Source organism: Otolemur garnettii, unplaced genomic scaffold (genome assembly GCF_000181295.1).
Source record: "Otolemur garnettii isolate 467f Iridium unplaced genomic scaffold, OtoGar3 scaffold00071, whole genome shotgun sequence".
Lineage (NCBI taxonomy): Eukaryota > Metazoa > Chordata > Mammalia > Primates > Galagidae > Otolemur > Otolemur garnettii.
The window spans coordinates 4,972,417-4,979,472 of record NW_003852466.1 but is presented as its reverse complement, the minus strand read 5'-3'; the positions used below and the strand labels follow the sequence as shown (position 1 = coordinate 4,979,472).

At 49.1% G+C, this 7,056-nt stretch overlaps 1 non-coding gene across 1 annotated transcript; it reads left to right on the top strand.

Annotated features, from left to right (window-relative positions):
- Positions 1 to 828: 828 nt before the first annotated feature.
- On the top strand, positions 829 to 933 carry LOC111726574. The gene has a single exon (XR_002774320.1). It is a non-coding gene; the product is annotated as a U6 spliceosomal RNA (small nuclear RNA).
- The last annotated feature ends 6,123 nt before the right edge of the window (positions 934 to 7,056 follow it).

The window sequence follows — 7,056 nt, the reverse complement described above, 5'->3', positions numbered from 1 at the left end:
TAGATTTCTGGATGGACTTTTGAGAAAAGGTTGTAGGACATTTACTACTGGCTAAGTTGTTAGTGAAACTGTCTCACTAATAGTGAAACTGAAACTGTAGCACCCAGTTTCTTCAGTAATACAGCTTTTATTAGTGAACAACAATACAGAAGTTATATTTTTAACTTTAAAAAATTCCATATATTCCTTCTCTAGACTTTGATTGTAAGAAAATAGAAACAACATGCTGGGTGGGCCCTAACAAACCTTGCTTTCCACACCCAAAACTCACGTGTGTGTACCTTGTGGGCAAATGTCAGCATTAATGCAAATTCCCATGTCGTGTCTGTATTGGAATCGCAAGCCCTGGTGGGAAATGTGTTAGCCATCTGTAGAATGGAGAGGTTATCCTCTTCCTTCATTTTTTTTTTTTTTTTTTGAGACCGAGTCTCATCCTTTTGCCCAAGCTAGAGTACGGTAGCATCAACCTAGCTCACAGTCTTGAACTTCTGGGTTCAAGTGATCTTCCTGCCTCAGCCTCCTGAGTAGCTGGCGCTACAGGTGCCTACCATGATGCCTGGCTAATTTTTCTCACTCTTGTTCAAGTTAGTCTCGCACTCCTGAGCTCAAGCAATGCACTTGCCTTGGCCTCCCAGAGTGCTACGATTACAGGTATGAGCGACTGTGCCTGGTCCTGTTCCCTCATTTTTTTTTCTCCACAAAATGAAGTGGAATCTTGGATGGGAAATCAGAATTGCAAGGGCACTAAGTAGGCAGGCAACAGAGAGAAACATCCTTTTTGTGACCTAATGGTAGGAACTAGCTGTCTCCGTAGAGGAAGGGACACGTGTGCTTGCCTTCTGCACATATACTAAAACTGGAACAACACGGAGAGGATCAGTGTGGCCCCTGAACTAGGAGGACACATACATTTGTGAAGTGTTCCCTATTTGATTTAAAAGAGGAAGAAGACCTCAGTCAAAATAAGATAAAGAAGGATGATAAGACTTGAAGAAAATGAAATAAATCTCAGAATACTTAGAGAATAGCATCCGGAAGGAAAGGACACCACGTGCAAAGGTCCTGGGGCAGGAGCCTTCCTAGTGTGGTCAAGAACTAGGACGGAGAGCAGTATTACTGGCAGGAAGACAGAGAGTAAGTGAACAGTAGGGAATAGGCCGGAGGGAAACTGGTTGCCTGGGGATCAGGTTAAGCAGAGCCTTGCAAGCCATGCAAAACCTCTTTTTTTAATGTGGTCCAAGGTGGGAAGATACTGGCTAACTGGGAGTCCTGGCCAGCCTCCAGGGAGTGTGACCAGTGCAAGTATGTAGAACTTCATGTTGAGAAGAGCCTCAAGCTTCTAGTGTTTCTCTAGAGTTGGCTCTTTTTATCTTTTAATTTGTGTTTTATGAATGAAGTCCAGTGGGATGATGGAGCATGTGCCAAGGGCTCAGAGCCTCAGCTCACATGAGATCTGCCTCCTTGCCTCCCTAAGATGAGCTCCCAGATGCCCACTCATTGCCCTGTCTAGCCACTCCCTCTGTGTTCCCATGTCTGTTCCATTCCTGTGATTTTCTGGTGCCCTACTGGGAGTTTGGACAGAGAAGTGGGAAGCATCAGGGTCCAGCACATGCCCTATGAAATTTGGAGGTGAGGCAGGCTGTAGCCCTCCTGTCTTTGGGCTGCCGGCATCAGATGCATTCAGCCAGTGACAGAGCAGGGGCCTCTTCCCCACCCAGGATCCAGACACTGAGCATGTCCCCGGCAAGCTCTCAGCAACTGCTTGTCCACTGTGAGTCAGAGCAGAGGGAAAAGGGAGATTAGCTCCCCTGCCCCCAGCTGAGGCCCTGAATTTTATTTTGCTGGCCACCAAAATTACGTGTCCAGCCCTGATGCATATTCAGGGAGTAGATGAATAGCATGGTCCAGCCTGTTTTTCAAAAGGATCACTCTGACAGCCATGTTGATAGTAGGAAAGCAGGAATAGAAACAGGAAGACCAGGAGGGAGGCAAGAATCCAGATGGGAGATAATTGCGAATCAAACCAGGGTGGGATAGGGAAGATGGTAGAAAATGGTCAGAAAGGTATTTTGAAGGCAGAACCAAAAGTAATTTTTGATAGATTAGATGTGGGGTCTAAGAGAAAGAAGAGGTCAAGGATGCCCCTCTGTCCCTTTCTTGGCCTGAGAAACTGAAAGAACAGAGTTGTCAGTAAATGAAATGAAGAACAGGGAGCAGACTGGGGAAAGGAAGAGGAGGAGCTTGGTTTCGGACACTTTAGGTTTGAGATGTCTGTTAGGTTTCTAGTAGAGGTGTTCAGAAAGCAGTTGGGTACATTCTGGGATGTTGGGGGATAAATCTGTGTCCAGCCTGGGGAGACAAACACCAGAGTTGCCAGCTAAACATGATATTTCATGAGATTATCAAGGGAGCAAGAATAAATATAGAAAGGTTTGAGGACTGAGCACATAGGAGAAATGAGGAAGGGTCCACGATTAGCAAAAAGAGGGGGAAACCCAGAATGTATGAGGTAGTGACAGCCACGTGAAGAGCAGATTTACTGAAAAGGGTGTGGCAAGAACTGCTGAGGGTTCAAGGAAAGGGAGGACTGGACGCTCAGTAGTGTGGAGACATCACCAACTTGGTCACAGGCCCAGTGGAGCCGTTGTTGGTTTGTTTGAGTCTGTTCCAGAGAGGATCAAAGAACAGGAATGGCAAAAACAAGGTGAGGCCATTGAAGAATTTTTTGTTAAAAGGTTTCAGAGAAATACAATGATGGCTAGAAAAGGAATTGGAATCAAAAGAAGTTTTGTTTTGCTTTATTTTTTAACTAGTGAACATGGGAAAGGGGGTTTGTGTGCTGATCTGGATGATCTGGCACGAGAGGGGATATTGAGAACGGTGGAAGTGAGTGTGGAATTGCAGCAACAGGTGGAGGGGCTGGCCTCGCAGTGGCAGGCAGCCCAGTGGTGGCACGAATGCTGGGAGTGGGGCAGAGAAGGTGCTGCGAGCGTGCGTGGGTTCTGTTCCGATGGCTTCATTTTTCTTAGTGAAATAGGAAGCAGAGTCATCAGCAGAGTGTTAAGAATGGGGCGGGAAGCGTTTTAAGTTTGAGAAGGAAAAATGAAACAAGGCATAATAATCTAAAAAGGAGCTATGAGAAAGATGGGGTGTGACACCAACACGTCTGAAGGTCCAAAGATGGGGTGTGACACCAACGCGTCTGAAGGTCCACTTCAGCCTGAAGGGCAAGGCCCAAAGGAGTGTGCTCAGCATGGCCTCGTGCTTTCAAGGGCACCATCAGTCACCCAGGAGGTGGAGGTCACAAGGAGGTGGAGAGCAGGGCTAACCAGGGCTTGCGTTTTGTCAAAGTAAGAGGGACAACAGAGATGAGGATGCTTGCATGAAATGTACACGGTGGAAGAAGGTGAGGGCACGGAAGGGTAGGCGGAGGTGAAAGTGAGAGAGAATGTGGGGAAGGGTCCCTGAGTGAGCTCAGTTAGGAGGGGATGGAAATCGAGATCAGAAAGCTACCGAGTTATGATGTGGTTTAGGATAAACCATAGGAATAAATCTCTGAAATTGGATAATAGACAAAATTGTTGAAGGAGAGACTAAACTTTTGATAGGCCAAGAATCAGTATTAAAACAACTGATTCTGAAGTAGGAACTTTAATTTTATGTAGAACTGACTGGCTAAACATAAAAGTTTAGAGTTAAGTCAGGACACATGAGAGAGCTGGAAGAAACAGGATGATTATGAACAGGATGCTGTGTAGTGAGTGCACTGGACGTGGTATCAAATAGTTTACCTATAGTTTGCACAAAGTTTTGAATTGTTCCTGGCAACACCAGTGAATTCTAGAGATCATTATCATCTCCATTTTATAAATGATGAACATGAGGGCCAGGGAGGTTAAATAACATGTAACTCTGAGTCCAGACTCTGAGCTTTCACCACTATGTCCATCTGCCTTGGCAAGTACAATGATTATGATAGAGCAGGTAATATTAAAATCCACATCCTGAGATGTGATTACCAGATTTATGGGATTAGAGACTCTTGAGAACAATATTGTATACAAAGCCCAGTAATATACATGATCTCATCTAATCCTCATATTAATCCCGTGTATTAAGTAATTTGCCAGGATCATGGGGCTAGTAATTAGCAGAGCCTGGATGTGAAGCACGTCTGATGACTTCCTGCTTGCACACACCTTCCACTAACTACGGGTTGCTATTACTTTCCAGAGACGGTTCAGGCAGCAAGTTTAAATGGTTTTGAATAGATGTATTCATAATGAAAACATTACTATTTATTTCTTTTAGGACTTAACCGGAAAAATCTCATAATTCCTATGTTTCCATGGGAACATTTGTTAGCACAGAATGCAGCATTCTTCCAATCATGGAATATTCTTTCTATAAATTCATGTATTCTCTCAACTAATATACATGGAGCACATAGTCTGTGCTAGGTGCGGATGATACAGCTGGGTGAGAAGCATCCTGCTTTCATGGAACCTTCAGTCAGCTACAGACCTGCAGGCTTCACATACTCCACAAGGCTCTTCAGGCCTGGTGCAACTTAAGGCATTGCATTTGACTTAGAATATACTCTATCCCGTAGGACCCAGTTACCTAAGAGATCCTTCCTCTCCCTAATGGTTTGGCACAGAGTAATTCAGCAGTAGTGCCCTGGAGATGGAATGTTAGGTTTGGACTCTGGAGAAATAGAACCAAGGTGTTTCCCCCCAAAGGATTTTCCTACTCCAAGAAGACCTCATGTTAAAGCTGGACTTAAGAATAAGCCTGTTTGCCTGGCATTCTAAGTGGCTCAGTGGTGCTGTGTTGCCCCACAGCTACCACTTGGCCACGTGTTTTGCTGAAATATTGGGTTTATGCATGACACGTGCCTCAGTCCATTTTGCATTGCTGTAAAGGAATGCTTGACACTGAGTAATTTATAAAGAAAGGAGGTTTATTTGGCTTACAATTCTGCAGGCTTTCCAAGAAGTGTGGCTCCTGGTGAGGTTTTCAGGTGTCTTCCAAACAAGGTAGAAGGCAAAGGGGGTACAGGTGTGTCACATGGCTGGAGGGGCAAGTGAGAGGAGGGGTGTGTGTGTGTGTGTGTATGCGTGGGCCAGGCTCTTAGAAACAATCAGCTGTCGTGTAAACCAGTAGAGCAGAACTCACTCACTAGTGTGGGGAGGGCACCTTGCCATTCATGAAGGGTCTACCCCAATGACCCAAACACTTCCCACCAGGGCCCACCTCCAACACTGGGGATTAAATTTCAACATGAGATTCGGAGAGGACAGTCAGACTATAGGTAGTATCGTTATGTAATCATTTATAGGCTCTGGAACCCATCACCCTCTTTCCAGAAGGTCAGGCAAAGGCCAAGTATGTCTGGACCTTGGGCACCAATCTGGGAGGACAAAACATCCAGAAGGTGGGAAAAATTACATTTTGTTCAACCTGGTGCCCAAACAGCTGATATCCCAAGATGTGTGCGGTGGCTATTCCCACGTGTGGATAGAGATATTCCAGTGCTCCTACTTGGCAATGTTTCTAATTAAGAATGGCACTCCACACTAGCTCCAGCTCACCTGACACCTACCACAGGAAAGCGGGGGCGGCTGGAGGTGCTGTGGTTTGCTTCCAGATTTAGAAGATTCCAACTGGAGCTCTTAGTGGCACTGTAACGCTTGTTGCCTCACTTCCCTCTGGTCTTAAAATATGTGAGTCACAGTATAATTTAAGCATTACACTCTCCGTCTCTTACATTTGCAAAAGTTTGGTGAGACAAATCAATTCTTAAATTTTCTTATTAAAAACAAGATGAAGATGTATATTTTACTGGAGTTTCAAGAATCTTGTCAAATCGCAACATACTTTACACTCTCCTTGAACTACTCAGATCACAGATTTAATTTAGTCCAGTCATTTCTGGAGTCGGGGGACCACACAGCCAGTTTGCAAACCCTATAGCTTTAAGAGAAGCTAATTCTAGTTTTGGAGTAGAGGAGGCGGCGCCAGTCCCCGGCTCCGCCACTCCCCGCCCGCGGGCAGGGGCGGGGCGGGTACTCAGTTTCCCGCGGCTGCCGGCCGCGCCCCTCCGCGCCGCCTGGGGTGCTGGGCTTCCCACCTGCTGGGAGGCGCGGTCGAGGGTCGCTGGCTGGCCCGCTTGGCTGCCCCTCCTCCCGGCTTAGTCGTTTCCCAGCCTCCGAGTACACCACTGGAGCACGAGCCAGGGAGCGTGGACTTGGGCCACGAAAGGCTCGAGCGCCTCCTAACCTCCCTGAGCTTGGGCGGCCCCGCCGGCCAGAGCATCCAGGAGCCCTGGGGATGCCCGCGTCTTCCCCCGAGGGTGCAGACTCTGGGCTCCCGACGGACCCACCCGCCTTCTGCTGCCCGAGCGGCCTCGCACTTGGCGCTCCGGGCCTAGCACGCCCTTTTCCTCCCCCTCTCCGAGGCCGGGCACGCCCACTGCCGCTGCTGCTCTGGGGCCCGGCAGTCCGAGTTGAACCTGTTCTCTCAGCACTCGCCGGTCCAGCCGCACACCAGCCCTTGTCCTGTTACCCGGGGCTCGGAACCAAATACAAAGAGGCCCGCGCCCCTCCAGCCCTCGCCGCCGCGCCACACCCGGCCGTGCCCAACCTGCTCAGTCCTCCACGAGGGCTGGACGCGGAGACCCCTCCTCTGGGCGCGCTCCTGCCCCTCCCCTAGTGTCGCTCCAGCCCACCCAGCGTTTTCCGAAATCCCGTGAGCGGGGCCCTCGACTGTCCCCTGCTAACCCCTCGGCCGCCCCTCCCGGCCCCCGGGACCCCCCGGGCCACTGCCTCCCACCCGCCGCGGCTCTCGCTCCCAGCCCCTCCTCCGGGGCCCTCCTCCTCCCGAGCCAGGGTGGGAGCGGCGGCAGCTGGAAGAGAAGGGATGAGGTCATCCTCTCCCTCGGAGTCAGCTGGTGGAGGAGAGGAAGCGGGAGGAGGGAGCGCGCGCGAGGGGAGGAGAGGAATGTGCAGGTCCAGGGAGCGCCGCGCCGGCCGCTGCTGCTCCTGCTGCTGGCGG